General features: G+C 46.7%; 1 protein-coding gene across 3 annotated transcripts in view; it reads left to right on the forward strand.

Moving 5' to 3' along the window:
* PALLD (palladin, cytoskeletal associated protein) overlaps positions 1–14,492 on the forward strand; it is a 1,335,292-nt gene that overhangs the window by 612,647 nt on the left and 708,153 nt on the right. The window lies entirely within an intron of this gene.

Consider the following 14,492-nt stretch of genomic DNA (forward strand, 5'->3'; position numbering starts at 1 on the left):
AAATGGAGGAAACTCGATGTGCTGTGCAATGGCATCATACGGTGGCATATGTGACAAGGAAGCTTGGTGTATCCAGAGAGTGTGACACCACAGTGTGATCAAGAACAGGCTCTAGATAAGCAGCATCTCACGCTTCATCTTGTTAGGGGTCCAGTGATCTGTGTCCACGAAGGGGGGCAATGCTGAGATGCTCAGCCATGACCGAATGAACAGGCATGTGTGACAAGGCATCCAAAGAGCGAGACACCCCATGTGTTCCTGAGCTACATGCAGATTCTAGCCAATCCAAAACTTCCTCCTTAACAGCATAGGGGCCCAGTTATCTGTCACCAATATCATCAGGGCCCGTGTACTAGGAGACGCTAAGCAATCAAACGGTGCAATCTCTCAAGCATGGGATAAGGTATCAGGCATGGCATGACAAGCAAGTACACTGGTGCAAAAAAGCATGATGTAACACACAAACATGATGCGACAAGCAAGCATGATGGAACAAGTGGGTATGAGGTAACAGCAAACATGATGCAGTGAATGGACCTAGTGTAGCAAGCAAGGTGGATGTGTCGACTACATTGTACAAAAGAACAACCGCGATCTGACAATCAAGCCTGATCTTATAAATAGACATGATGCACCAAGCAATCGTGATGTGACAAATACGCTCACCATAGCAAGCAGAGATGCAGAAAAAAGCAGGCCAGGAACCATCGGATAGTTGTATTTTTCAGCATGCATTAATAATAATAATATTTTTTTGCAAAGAACTAGCTCCAAATCCACGAGGATTTTGAAAGCTGAGATCCATGATTTGAATATCTGCATTTCATGAGCTCAGTAGTGATCTATGACTCTTGATGATTTCATGTAACATGATTCAGCCCAACATTAGATGGGACTGCCTTCTGCAAAAGCTCGAGTTCATTCACCAAACAGGTTGGTCATTCTTTCTAAATGGCGATCACTGCACGTTCAGCCAAACACTGATCCCTCGATTTGTGAGAAAAAAGACAAATGTATGAGCAGTAGTTTCTAAAGTCACTTAATATACCTGGAAAACATCCCATCTGTCATTATAGCCAAGTGGTCAAAGTAGGTGCGTAATATATTTATTCATGTATCTATTACATTTGGTAGCAGCGTCCAAACCCAGAGGTATCATGGTGCTTGCACACGAGCAAGTAATAAGAGGCAAATCAGCATTAGGTAAAAGGTCCAGTTCCTGGTAAATGGAATAAGCTCATCAGAATTATTAAAAAGCCACGTTTTGGTCAATTTTCAGAAGAAGGGGTAGAACTGTTCTTTTCTGATGCCACGGGGAAGGGTGTTCCATAAGATAGGGGCAGGGACTGGGAAGATGGATCCTCCAGCTCTTTTCAAGTTGAATCTGGGGGTGTGTAGTGAGAGAGAGGAAGTCGAGCACAGGCTACGGATGTGAGATTTTCTGGAAAGGCGATGGTAAAGGTAGGTGCGAGCAGCATTGTGGATGCATCGGTGAGCAATCATCTGAATTTTGAACTCGCTCCTGGCTTTTATTGGTAAACAGTGGGCACCACGCCTGAGCTGTGAAATATGGTTGGAGCGTTTAAGGCACCAGGGGCCTGTGAGCGCGTTGTTCTGAAGTGATTGTAGCTTGGATAGGTTTTTGTTGGAGGTTACAGAGAGTAGAGCTTTGCAATAGTCCAGTTTGCTGCCTATGATGGCCCTGGCAAGTGTTACGCAGTTATCTGTAGACAGGAATATTCTGCTGAAATTGACCAGCTTGGTAGTATAGGTAGCAGAAGATGAAAGGACACAACATGCTTGTGCATGTTTAGTTCAACATCCAGGTAGACCTAAAGGGATTTTACATGGCTTGAGATTGGAATTGGGTTGCCATCAATGGTGAATGAGTAGAAGGAAGGGTCGAGGTTTTGAGACAGTGTGGAGGCCAACGATAAGATGTGCAGTTTTATCGTCATTGAGACAAAGGTGATGTTCAGCCATCAAGTTTTGTATGATGCTGTAGACGTGGTTGATAGTGGCAGAGTCAATGGAGTAGTTTCTGGTTGGGTTGCGGGGTATTTGGGTATCATCAGCGATGTTTGTGTAGGGAATGCCGATATTGTCCAGGTGGTCAGAGAGGGGATTGATATAGATGTTGTACATGGTAGGGGATAAGCAGTAACCCTGGGGGACTCCAAAGGGAACAGGAATAGGATCTGCAGATCCTTCGTCGATAAAGACTCTAGAGGTGCTATCACTAAGGAAATATGTAATCCAAGTTGTGGCGTCTGGGGAGAAGTGGAACGTGGTGATGAGGTGGTCAGAGAGGGTGTTATGGTCAACAGGGCTGAACGCAGCAGCGATCATGGAGGAGAAATAGAGCAATTTTGCCTTTGTCTTGCATGCTATCGGGTTGGATTTTAGTGTCTAAGAGGGACGTTTCTGTACTGTGTGTAAGTTTGAACCTAAATTGGTGTGAGCCAAGTAGATGGTAGTGTTCCAGGGATGTTTGTAAAGTTGAATGAATCTGGAAACGGCAGTGGGGATGACTGGGCCGAATTGGATGGGTGTTATGTCATGTTTTGTGATGGCAGAAAGTAAAGTGTGATGGGTTAGAGGATCTTTGGAAGCAAGCAGCGTTTTCTTGTTGATTTTTTATTTTCCCTTCGTTTGTGGGTTTTGTCAGAAAGAGCAGGTTGAATGGTAGTGCAGGAGGATTTGTCTTTAGGGAAGATACCAGTGGTGGGGGCTGGGATCTTGAGTTCCCTGAGGATTTTTAAGAGCTCTCTGGAGTTGGAGCTCGCATCTGAGATCCTAGTGTGGTAGATATTGGATTTGGTGGTGATAACAGTGGATTTGTAGTTTTTGGCAGTGGTTAGAAAGGTTTTTCTGTTCGCTGCAGAGGGGTATTTTCTCCAGATGTTTTTGAGTCAGCGTTTCTGCCTTCTCAGAGTTTGTAGTTCTACAGAGAACCATTTTATGTTGGTGCTTTTCTTAGGAATAGTGGTTTTCAAGGACGCATGTGGTTGAAGTAAGGTGGATTTCTATGTGGAGACAATGGTCTGTACGTCATTGCAGTTGGCGAGGTGGGAGAGGGAGTTGGAAATGGTTGGTTCGAGTGTTTCTTTGGTGAGTTTGCGATTGTTATGGGCCATGATGGATATCGAGGTACTACGAGAGGTGGTGGTGTTAGGGTCCTGTGTGATGTTGAACTCAATGAGGGAGTGGTCGGACCAGGGGAGCTGGACAATGTAGATCATGGAGAGGTTAGTATTATAGTTGCTAATCCAATCTAGGGTGCAGCCTTTGAAGTGGGTGGGTGAGATGACCTTCTGACAGAGATTAATTTCTGTTATGGCAGTAACAAGGGCAGTGGCTTTATCGTCAAAGGGGTAGTTGCAGCCCATATTGGTATCTCCCAGGAGGACAAGTTTGGTGGAGGGTTTGAGGAGGGGTGGTGAGGAGTGAGGGCATGTCTGAATCAGGGGAACCTGAATTGTTAGGGTGTCTGTAGAGGACAATGAGGGTGAAGATGGTTTATGGGTGGAAGGGGAGTTTGGTGATAAGGATTTCTAAGCCGAGTAAAGTAGGCAAGGGGATGGCTCTGATGGGTAGGTGGATTTGAAGATACGTGCTACTCCACCTCAAGGTTTGTAGAACCTATCTAAACGTAAGATTGTGAAGCCATTAGGAATGGCTAAGAAAAGTGTGGGACCGGCAGCATCATGTATCCGGGTTTCAAAAAGGACAAGGAAATCCAGGTGTTTTTCTTCAATGAGGTCGTGGATGACAAGGAAGTGAGCATGCATTAATGAGAGCGCAGGAGGAGGAGGGTGTGGTGGTTCAGTTGGTGAATGCACCTGGTATTTATGTATCGGGTTGGAGGAGAAGTGAAGGAAGAAGGGTAAGGAGGGGTCATGGGGAAGGTACAAGCTTGGAGACTGGTGTTTCTGGGAGAACCAATACAGGATTTGGTGGATCTCAGCTTGATGAGGGTGTCAGTGGCTGGGTGGGTAGCTGGCTGTGAAAACACAGAGGCTGGCGGTAAGAGATGAGTGGGTTTGGGTAGGGGTAAAGGGTATGGGTAGTGGCTGGAGGCATCTAGGAGGGGGCTGGTTAAAAGAGGGAGGAAGGGTGTAGGGGCAGGTGTGGGTATGTTGATGCATGACAGGGATATCGAAGTGTGCAAGCTACTAGTCACTGCAGTAAATGTACCTGTACTAGGACGTAGGGGTGTTGTCCGTCATGAATGGAACTCAGGATGAGCAGTGGTCTGCCGGGAAGCATTGGAAACGGGAGCCCATCCAGGTGAAGACAGGCGTTGATGGCCTTTTATGTGGGCCTTTGTTGGGGGCCAGCATCGCCTGCCAGCTTGTGTCTGATTGCGGCCAATCAGGGAGCTTGGTTTCCGGGGTAATGAACAGAGGCAGAAGGGATGGAAAATGCAGAAGCAGTCCTGACCCGAGGAGACATGCTCCATTTTCGAGGAGGTAAGTCTGAGCTTACTTTGGCTCTGATTCGGTAAGAAGAGACTTACAGTCGTGCCATAGAGTCCGTTGAGAGAATAGCACGGTTAGCACCGGACATCATCAGGTCATCATAGCAAGGGGCTGTGGTCAATAGCTTCCTGGTAATCAGCCCACTTCTCTGTTATCTCATCAGCTGCTCAATCTAAATGTCTCACTTTCCATCACCTGCTAGAGCAGGTTACCCTTTCCCTTGTTTGTATTATGATTCATAGCTGGGTGAAATGACCGAAGTTCGCTCTGTGGAGAAATTGGCAAATTCTGGGGAAAATCTTCCACCTTTGCCAATTTTGCCCCAGAAAGGAAATTGACCATTGTAGTCATTTTCCCATCAGAAATGTATTTTTTTGTCATAGATTTATTTTTTTTGTTGTCAAAATGTCTGTCTATTAGGGGGCTGCGAGTAGTTTGACCGCCTACTTGGCTGAATTTGCAGGCAAAAACATAGTTTGAGGCAAAAATTGAAATGTTGAGCTGTACAAAGAAATTCGCTAAAGAGTGGTGATTTAAAAAAACAACCTGCTCCATCAGCGAATCGAAATTGGGGGCGAATTTTGCTTTGCTGGTAGTAATGTTTCCCAATTCTAATTATGACCTGCTAGTGTGCCAGCCATCAGTGCTTCCCTTCACAGAAAGCTGACACAGTATGATGCGCCGACCATGTAAAAAACATGCTTGTGATTTCTTTTTAAGCACATGGAAGCACTAGGTTGGATCAAATTAAATATGATATACATTTATTTAGATTTTTTGATGCTACTGTAAAGCGTGATGCCCAGGCTAGATACAAAGTAAATAAATGGAACTGGATTCGATGCATATTCCTTTGAACTCAGTCAATTACTCTTAAGAATGAGAAGCGTGGCATCCTCACAAAGTATGATGATGTCAGGACACACCATGGGCCGCACTATGACGTCAGGGCACACCATGGGCCGCACGATGATGCTAGAGCACACCATGGACCGCTTGGCGCGTGGCTGTGCTTCACAAAGGGCCCCTAAGTGTGTGCATCATAGATGCGTGCGTTCAGAGTGCCGCTGTCTCCCGTGCCGCTGTGCAGGCCCTGGAGGGGACGTTATCACGCATGCACACATTGGATGAACAGTGAAAAGGGATGGCGCCTCCTTCGGGCTGGTTGGAAATGCTGCAGAGTGGTATTCCAGATCATTCTGTGCATTTCCTTTGGAGTAATGGTATGAACCGCTGCAGACTTACTTCAATTACAATCCCTCTCACGCGGAGAGAAAAGCGTTTCGTCCCTTTTCCACACATTTCAACATAATAGGCCTGCAAGGGCTTGTCATAGGGAAATGCACTCAGCCCCCACGTGGGTGCTGGCACGCCAAACTGATTTATGCAGGGGGGGTTGGTCATTATTTGCAGTGGTGCACAGCTCTCGAGGAAGGCACAGATTGTGTTTGTAAACAGTGTGACACACTCATTTCTTTGAAATCGTGCAACTAAAGAAAGCGGGCCCTCTGCTCTTTTGTAGCTGTATCAGACTTTGCGAATCAGGACCGTGTGTCTGATAACCACAGTCCGGGTATGAACCAACCGTATCTGCCCATTAAGTCATTGTTTCGCTTGACAACACCTCAGCACTGCAGTTGCTCTAATCCTTCGCTCGACGATGCGAACCAGTTTTGGTTAAAATATGCAGAACTGAAGGGCAGAAGCGATTCATATCTTTATCAAATGAAGTAGAGATATGATTTTTAAATTATGCATCCAATGGAGTATTGCAGGCGATTGGCATAGTTGAATTAAGCATGGAAAGCTGCACGTTTCATTGCAATTCTATGGTCATTTGGAACTGCCATGTTACGATATTGGATTGGTATATTTCTCTATAACTTTGAATATTTGAGGAAAGGTTATTGCTGGAGAAATATAATAAGGTGTGAACTTGAGCAAACAGCATGCCTGCCTTTTTAGGGCGTGGGGAAATACCCCCGCTTTCTGATCGCCGCTGGGTGCCTAGTTTCACTGTTTCTTGGTGTTATATGGTTTTTCCAAGGCAACGGGGATTGGTTGTGTACACATTACGTGCTTAACGAAATATAGCGTGGAAAGTTGACTTGAAATGTCCAGTGAGTCATGCTTCGAGAGGTAGTACGTATGAATGTTTTTCAGGTTAGCGTTTCTTCCGCGATGTGGAAGACATTTTGAGTCGTTACCCTGCTGTCCGCGATAGGCCTGGTGTCTCTGTGGTCCACTGTACTAAGCCCTTTTAAAAAGAATTCTCCCAACATCAGAGCAATTTTCACAATCCTTCGCGGCAGTAGAACATTACTGTTGGACATGCTGCTGACTGGCTTATTGAGGTGCAGACGTTTAAGGAGCTCCTTCAGGAGTACCTATTTGTGTGACGTCACTTCCTATGCCAAGCCTTTTAAATCTAATACATGGTAGGTTTTTAAAATGTGCAGTGAAATTTTGTTTATCAACATTTCTGTGCATAGATTGTTCTTAATAAAGAGAATCGTCACCTTGTGATACAAATATTTCATTGTATTAGAAGGAATTGACTTCCCAAATCAAGTACTTTCGTAGCACCCACACCTGTTTCTGCACCACCCGCATACTGTGTACTAATCAACTGCCATCCTCCAAGGTTTGTAGTGACACCGTTCAGCCCCCCTCAACTCTTTGTGAAGATCTCCCCATTTTCTTGTAGCACAAGATCTAAATTATGAGGGTATCAGGTAATATATATATGGTCGCCTTATATTATTTTGCCAGGAAAAGGTTGTTGTGACATTATATAAGTGACTATATATAGGGAGAGGGGGAGCGAGGGTTGCGGGGCTGTCCCCCGCACCCTTTGAAAAATAAAAGGGTTTGGGGATTGTCCACTGCATGTTCCATGTAACAATGTTCCACAAAAAACGGCAACTTTTCTGTGATTTTTTTGCATGGCTATATTTTTGAGGGGACATTATTTGTTGGAACCCTTATGAGAAGAGAGCCTTCCATCCTGCCGGGGACCGTTACTCAACTCTCACTCTCCACCTGCCACTATTTCCTCTACCGCCCTCCTTTCATTGGATGGAGTAACGGACAGTGCAGTTACCCTTCTCCTGAACCAAACTAAATCTAGTTTTCTCAACTTGATCCATGCTCGATAGAAGTGGCCAATTCATAGGACTGGATCATCATCCCCCTTGATGTGCATCCTCAATGCCTACCTTACATCGGCCCTGGCCCCAGGTGCATTGGGCCCTCTTTCTAAGAAATACAGCCTGGACGCTCCCGTTTGTGCCAATGTTCACACTATTTCTATCTTGTTCCTCCCAACCAAAGTCTTGCAATTTCATGTTACTTAAGATCTCAGATGCTTTGTGGACTCAAACCACGCCTATCTCCTTCCGCTGGTTTCTGCTGTGGAATGTGTCAGATCAGGGGCAAAAGTGCTGGCCTTGGAAGCCACACAGGTTCGATCCCCGGGTCAGCGCTTAGAAACCTCTAAAGTATTAAGCGTGTTGTAAATAACCAACGATATCATATGACATCAATGGGCAGCGAGACCCTTCTGGTCACTGACTTGACTGATCTTCACCAAGCGACCAATAGTAGCAGTGTAACTGCCCTGCCGCTGCTTGGTTTGCCAGCAGTATTTGACAACATTGACCCCGTCCATCCATGGCATTGAGGTGTCTGGTAGAGCCTGGAAATGGTGCCATGGAGCTCTCCTAGATTCACTACTTTGTGGTCTCTCCTCTGACGCTGCAAGCCTCGCAAGGCTCTGCCCGATTGCTAAGATATTTTAGCATGTACGTTAAGCCTCCGGGCATCCTCATGGACTCCTCCGGCCAGTTTCCATCTCGCATGTAGATGACACTCAGAGCAGAGTCTGGCAGAGGGACTTCCAGGTTCAGAGGATGCATGAAAGCAATAGGAGAGTGGATGGGGAACCACTGACAGAATTCATCACTGATAAGTCTGCAGGTGGGGTGGATTCCTGGAACTCTTCTTGCTGGCCCTCCAGTGTGGGAGTCCGTCTTCCCCACCTCAATGCCTTCCTTTTTTTACCGGGGATTCCAATTCCGAAAGGAACTATCTATTTATCTCATGTCCCTTCAATTGGTAAGGTTCTGGTTTCTGCTTTCTTCACCGTAAGATCTAGACATGAATTTTGCCTTTTCATCCGGGCTCTCATGCTCCAGTGGTGACTGCTGCCACCTCCTGCCAACCAGAGTGTGGAAATGCTCTATCAGTAGAGTAGGTCTGTCAGCCTCTCTGATTTGTTCAGCTTGTCCAGAACATGGCAGCATGTCTCCTCACAGGCTCCCTCTTCAGGAGCATGTGTCCTTCAAGGATCTCTCTAATGCGCATCGGGCATCAACTACTCTGGTACCTTCTTGAGGGGTAAACTCATCTCGTATACCCCTTCTGGCTCACTTGCTTTGTTCTGCTCACCCCAACTTGACTGTTGTCCCTCAGTACCTTTAGTGCCTTCTCCCCCCTTGCCTCTAAGTTGTGAAACTCCCTTGCTCCTCACCTGGGATCGCTTTGCCTCCTGCACAGCCTAGGTGTAAACCAGCCCTGTCTCCCCTCTGCCTGGTGTTCACCTGAAGCTCTTAGTGCCAATGTGCCCTAGGCAGCCATGCGCTGCTTAAATCCCATACCATTCCAAGGCCAGGCAGCCAATGAGGAGTAGGGAAGTACTCGCAGCCATTGGCCTCCTTTCGTCTACTGTGAAGTTACTTAAAACAGCCCGGTTATCAGCTTCCTCGGAAATGGCAGGAAACTCAGGCAAACACTCGAACTTCAATGGGTCGGACGGAGTTCCGCAGCGTAAAACACACACATCGATAAGAAAGTCCTTCTGCCCTGAAGGCCTTTCGTAACAGCACAGTGTCTGTCACCAGGTGTACATGTTTTGAGGGGGTGGGTGGGGGTTTATGATCTAGAGCGTCTCATCATTTTTTGTTAGTCAGGTTTTAAGAATTTGCCCCCACGTGCCCAGCGCAGGGCATCTTCAGACTGGTGAAAGAAAGTGGAGGGTTTACGGGCCTCCAATTCATGACATTTTCTATCAGCCTGGTTCTGTGGCCTTGGAAGAATTTCACTCTGATGACGAGGTTGCATGGCTCCGATGATATTGTAGAAATCTAGTCTCAGCCTCACCATTGATCTATTGATCCTGAGGCCATGGTGGTGTGCTCATAGGTCTGCTTAATGCTTGAATCTTGAATGCTTTGGTGTACTGTAATCAATTGGATGTACTTTAATGTTTTAACAGCACGCGTTGCAGACCAGCTCTTTATCTATACTTTCTCCTAGAGTACATCAGATCTTTGAACAGTCATTGGGTGGGAGGGGTCCACTGAGGACAAACTACAGCAGAGGAGATGTGAATTAAGGAAAACTGAGTTCTAATGAACTCTTCTTCACTTTATCAAGTTGTGTGATCCTGGGTAAATGCATTTAGTTCCTAGTTTTTCTGTTCCTTTACCTGCCAGCTTTGGCAGCACTAAGAGTCCCCTTGTTCACCAATATTAGGCAGAGCAGTATGTAACGGTGCATCCTTTATGTCACTGGGGCCTCTCTGCTGTGCGAGGGCAGCCATTCTTTATTTATTTTTTGTTTACTTGTGTGTATCTAGATAAACAGATTTTACAATGGTCTTGCTTGGTGACGGTCGTGGTCTTAAAGCACGTTTTGATTTTTATTTGAAGTGAAGTCCGCAGAGTCCACAGAGGCCAATCATCCTTCACTTGACTGTTTGGTGCATTCTGCAAGGGCGGCTTGAAGTATCTTGGCTGTCGCAATAGTCCAAGATGTTCTAGCTCCGCCAATTAGGCGCGGCCACCGCTGCTCTTCTTCGGGGTCATTGAAAGGTTCTATCATCGGTCCTAGGTATGCTGATCGTATGCTAGCCAGTGACTGGCAGCTGGTTAGCAGATGTCGCACATTTTCGGTTTGGTCTGGTATTTTGCACAGTCTGCATATTTTAGATTCTGATTGGCCTCTGATTTGGAGTATCTCGTTGGTGTGTAATAGATTCAAACGTGCTCTTAAAAAAAGTTGGCGGAGCGGTCTGCTCAGAAATCTCCTTAGAAATTAGGCGATTTCGTTCCGTTTCAATGTATAAGCTGGGAGGTGGGCGAGGAGTTTGTTCTCGGTTGCTTTTTCCAAAGTTGTAATCCAGTCTGAGTCGGCCAGTTTCCTTTTGATTTTGCTCGGGTTGAAGATTAGTTCTGCTTCTGTGCATGCTATTTGATCGAGTTGTTTCTTTATCTTTACTGCCCAGTTCTCAAGCATTTTACAGTTTCCTGAAGCCATTTCTGCGTTGATCAGTTGGTAAAGCGGGAGGCGTTGTGGGATGATCATTTTTCTGTACAAGGCGAGGCAGCCATTCTCTCTGGCAACATTGCGTGTGCGTGCGGCGCATCTCTTTCACTGTGGCATGTATAGATGCTGCAGGGAAGGCGCCACATGCATGAAGCAATGCAGAAATGGGCAATAACGAAGAACGATGCTGGCACTTTCAGGGCACAGAGGCCGTTATTCCTCTGTAATGCATTTGTGCTTCTACTTCAGCTGCAGCACCCACAATTCATTAAGTGCCCCAAGTGCGAGTGGCTGAGAAGAGAATGAATTACCCCCTTAGTCTTTTGCTCTGCTGGAGGCAGGTCCAGAAGAACCATATGCACACGACCATTTTGTGGTGCAAATGCGCCTCTATTTGGAGTGAGCAATGTATACGGATTTGCTGTGTATTTCCTTTGCCAATGACAGTGCCAGGGTTCCTGAAATAAGATATGGGACCCGGGGGCTCTGCTACAAGGCTAGGGGTTACACCACGTCTGCGAATAACCAAAATAACAGACGGCCTCCCAATTGGAGGGAATGAATGGATGCAGGCCCAGCTCCTTTTCCTAGTGGCAGCCTGAAAGTTGAGTAGACGCTCTTATTGTTTGGTGTGTAAATGTGCTTTGGGCGGCCGGAGGGGGAAGAGGGAGCACTCGCCACACATCTGGCATGTGTTTCATGTCTTCTCAGGCAGCCGGGCTGCAGTGCTTCCCTCTCACTTCTCTCATGGTCAATTATTTCCGTGTCACCAGCAAAGGATCGCGTGATTTACATGCGTGTGTTGTTATACTTCTCGCTCTTTGCGGTGAGATGAGTCGTATCTCTTTTCTTAGTCTCCTACCGATGCTTCCGCGCCAGTTGTCGTTCCGCACCGGCTTTTTAAAGAGACTGTGAAGGGCTTTCCATAACTGTTTGCGGCGGCTGGCTGGCGCGTCTTCAAAGTCTGCTCCACAAAGGGCCTGGCGCTCTCAGGCCACGTGCTACTGAATGTATTCTCTCTTCACGGCTCCTGAACTTAAAAACACTTGACTTGATGCAGTGCTCATCAACCAAACCGGTACCCTTGTGCAAATTCCCTACCATTTTTGGTCGGAGAGCCTCCTCAAGTGGGATGTGGGGTTGGGGAGGCGTAAATGGTGCAAATGGCTTCTCTGAAGTTACATGGTCCATGGCTCTGTGCCAGTTGTCCTGCCCAGCTCGGTTTTGCTGACAGCTCTCGTCTCACGTGGAATCTGGGTCCTTTTCTTAGATCAACATTTTGGTGCTCATAGTTAATTAGTTAATGAAATGCTTCATTAAGAGGTATTAACCCCTTAACAGCTGGGCTGTTATGCACGTCCATGCAAATAGGACGAGCATACTCGTCCTCGGCACTTAATAAAGGGCGCAGAAGCTCCAAAAACCTGTAAGGCGGTGCTTCGAACAGCACAAGGTCCAGAGAGTTCTATTGTGCCTTGGCCTGTGCAAGAAAGCGACCGGTATGGGGCGTGCCCAACGATCTGATCCGTCAAGGCGCATGCGAGAGAAGGCCTTGTCCCGGACAGGGCCAAGATCTCATCGTTTCCAGGCACATGAGGGATATGTCTGGAATAGTCCAGCCCCCCAGGGGCTCAATTGTGTCAAGCTACATGTCAGCACGTGCCTGCGAGTAGGTTGTGAACGAAGAATTGTGAAATATCTTCCACTGAAGGCCGATGTTAGGAATCATGTCTCGGCAGCATCGAAGCCGTGGCACAGTGCATACGTGCATGTGAGCACATGCCTGGAATAGGACAGGGCCCAAAGAGCTCCACATTACCCAGGCTCAAGTGAGCACATGCCAAGTTTGGTACCGAGCACAAAGAGCTCCGCTGTGTAACGGAACATGGGAGTATATGTCTGGAAATGTACAAGGCACAAAGAGCACATGCCAAGAATTGTCCGGGGCTGAAAGAGCTAAATTGTATAGCACATGTCAAGAATAGCATGAGGCTCAAAGAGCTCCATTATGTCACGGTACATGTGAATACGTGCCCGGGAGTATCGACACCATGCACAAGAGCATCCAAGCACATGCCTGGAATAGGATAGGGCACAAAGAACTCAACCGTGTGCATAGCGGGCAAAAAAGAGCTCTGCTGTGTCCCGGAACATGGAACCATATGTCTGTAATGGTGCACGGCCCAAGGAGCTCATCAGGTGAGCACATGCCAGATCTGGCACAAGAGATCACATGGCAAGTATGCTAACAGCCCTAAGAGCTCTGTTGTGGCCAGGGACATGGACGCATATGTCTGTAATGGGGCAGCATCCCAAGAGGTCACCTGTGTCCAGACCCATGAGGGCACATGCCAAGTATGCTACTGGGCCTAAGAAAATCGCTTGCATCCATGCACGTGGAAGCATGTGTCTGGGGTAGTGTAGGGCCAAAGAGCTCCACTGCGTCCAGGCACAAGCACATGCGAGAAAACAGCTCAACTGCACATGTTACCACATGCCTGGGTGCAGGCTTGAAATTAAGGATTGTGAAATATCTTCATCTGGAAGTAGATGTTGGGAGCCATGTCCTCACACCATCGATGCCGTGACGTTCACTCGCTGCATTAAAGAGAAATCACTGCCTGCAACCTTTAAGTGCAGGGTTGGAATCGGTTGCCAGGCTTAGGGGAGCAATGACCCAGAGAGGCAGGGCAACTGTAGCCGGTGCTCAGTTCCCCCTCACCTTTTCCAACCCTGCTTATGTGCTTAGCCGCTGAAGGTCCAGCATTGTTTTTATCATGACAGATTTCTTTTGTTGTCAAAACGCCTTGCTACCATGCGTGAAAGTCTGTGTTGTGCACTGATGTTTGCACGAATACACTGAAAGCTACCATTTCGAAGACGATGAGTGGGAAATGGCCACTGCCTCGGCTGTTGTAAAATATTGGGCAGGGACCCTCTTTTTTGTTGACGGGGGCCCGACTCTAGAGGGTTAACAAACAAAAGGGAAACAAGAGTCAAGGCTGCCCCTCCCTTTAACGAACAGGTAGTGCTGGAAAACCTGCAGAAGGCTAGGAGATATTTGGACTAGCCATTTATGATCCCTCACACTAAAGGAAAGATACTATTAAAACATAATTTAATCTAAACCGAGCTACATAGTAAAATCGCGGATAATCAAGTGAAGATCGTTATCATTCACTATGCATGAACCATGCAGTTACATACACAGGGTGCTTAGTAAAATAAAACGTGTTGCTTTATGTACTCCTCCTTGAAAGCCCTTCTCCTCCACTCCCTCTGACTTTCCTTCCCTACCTTCTCTCCTCCCCAGCTCCCCAGTCCCTCTTCCCATCCCCTCCCTCCCTCCCCCTTCTTCTCGCTCCCTCTGATCACAAATCAGACATTTGAAACCTTCCTTACCTACCTCCTCTCCACTCCCTTCCCCCTTCCTTCTTCCCCTCCATCTAAGTAAATAGTTCTAAATATTGTATCACTGGTTTGTTTCATGATTGTAAATATGCTTCTTTCATTATTGTACCTTGTTGTTATACTGTAAAGCGCTTTGGATTAAAGCGCTATATAAACCTAATGAACATAAACATAAACATGCACTGTAAGACATTAGCAGCACATTTCTACTGCCAGTAGAAATGTGCTGCAGGGTTTAGAATTAATTTTGTTTTAATTGTATCTTTCATTTTG

Source organism: Ambystoma mexicanum, chromosome 6q (genome assembly GCF_040938575.1).
Source record: "Ambystoma mexicanum isolate Mex_15411 chromosome 6q, UKY_AmexF1_1, whole genome shotgun sequence".
NCBI classification, from domain to species: domain Eukaryota; kingdom Metazoa; phylum Chordata; class Amphibia; order Caudata; family Ambystomatidae; genus Ambystoma; species Ambystoma mexicanum.